This window comes from Mastigoproctus giganteus, chromosome 10 (assembly GCF_048544385.1).
Source record: "Mastigoproctus giganteus isolate SK-2022 chromosome 10, ASM4854438v1, whole genome shotgun sequence".
NCBI classification, from domain to species: domain Eukaryota; kingdom Metazoa; phylum Arthropoda; class Arachnida; order Uropygi; family Thelyphonidae; genus Mastigoproctus; species Mastigoproctus giganteus.
The window spans coordinates 30,270,071-30,271,566 of record NC_143584.1 but is presented as its reverse complement, the minus strand read 5'-3'; the positions used below and the strand labels follow the sequence as shown (position 1 = coordinate 30,271,566).

General features: G+C 35.6%; 1 non-coding gene across 1 annotated transcript; it reads right to left on the bottom strand.

Annotated features, from left to right (window-relative positions):
- Positions 1-487: 487 nt before the first annotated feature.
- On the bottom strand, positions 488-560 carry TRNAR-ACG (transfer RNA arginine (anticodon ACG)). The gene has a single exon. It is a non-coding gene; the product is annotated as a tRNA-Arg (tRNA).
- Between the last annotated feature and the right edge of the window lie 936 nt (positions 561-1,496).

Genomic DNA, 1,496 nt, shown 5'->3' with positions numbered 1-1,496 from the left:
AAAGCACATACGACGAACTTCTTCTTCATACAACATGCTGGAATTCCTTTTGTGCGATCTCGGGAAATGTCGTAATTCATCGGTGGATCATAAGACACAACCTCCGTAAACGATCTCTATTCGCTGATATTATCAGTGGTTATCAACAAACTGATTATCAAAAAGATGCACCGTTAGTAGGCATTTTCTATTTTATTTTTATTTATTAATTTTTTTAAACGGGCTGGGTTGATAAAATAAATTCCTGAAACGTTTGTGCCTGCTTATAGGATATCACTGCATGCCAGGATACATTAGAATTAATTCATGTGCTGTAACTTTTATAGTTTCCCGAAAATTTATTATTATTTTAACTCATTTCTATTGTTCACTAACAGCGCAACTAAATTTTTATTTGTCGAACGAAATACAAATATAGTAGTACATTGGTTGGGGTTAAATTCCCTTAACGGAAGTAAATTCCGAAGGATAAAAACATAACCTTCAACGAGCCAGCCAGGATTCGAAGCTGGAATCTTCTGATCCGTAGTCAGACGCGTTATCCGTTGCGCCACTGGCCCTACTGTTCATGAACTTGCAGTCTGTTGTATGGTTTTTTATCAATCTTTTTTCATGTGGCTGTATGCACAACCAATATTTCAAAATTTTACAATATATCTCCCATTTCCCACTGGGAAAACGTTATACCTACATTACATACCAGTATCAAATATTTCCAGTATGTATTTATTGGATACAAATACCGAAAAAGGTCATGAAACATCAGTTTATCGTGCTTGTAAATAATCTTATATTTCACGGTCTTATATTTTATATTTTTTATAATCTTATATTTTTCTCCCGTCAAATGTTATTGTTCTTAAGCGCCAGAGAAACCTCAGGCTACGAAGCGTCAGTATATCGTGTTTGTAAATTGCGTGTATTCTATGCTTGATTTGCTGATTGGCGAAAACCTGAATTTCTTGGAGAAAAAATAATTCTGCCTCTGCTGAAACCAACTAATTCAGCTACTTTTTGAAAAAAAAAGCCCATTGAGATTCCACGCCTGATCGATGGGGTTAGAACTCAGGCCTTTTTCACTCGGTGTGGGAATGAATAAAATCGTGCAACGCTCACTCTAGACTTACCGAGTTCGAGTTCATGAGACCTAGGTTCGATTCTTGGAATCGAACCTTGGTCTATTCCCATACGATTACAGCACCAAAGTTCAATATCCATGAAACGTTACGAGTATATCTTACGAGATCATTCTGAAAATCTGAATATAAGGTCATCTGAAAATCTCGAAGAAAAGTTCTGAATTATGGTGAAGTCGAAATTTACTTAGAGACTTTTCGAGTATGTATATATTAAGCGCAATGATGCTATTGCACTTAATATATACATAGTCTAAATTTGCTCGCAGCTTGAGGCTTTAGCCCTAAATGCGTCTTAGTCTGAGACTTTTCGAGATAACGTTGAAAAATTTTTCCTTAATTTCATTGCAGTTTTATGTT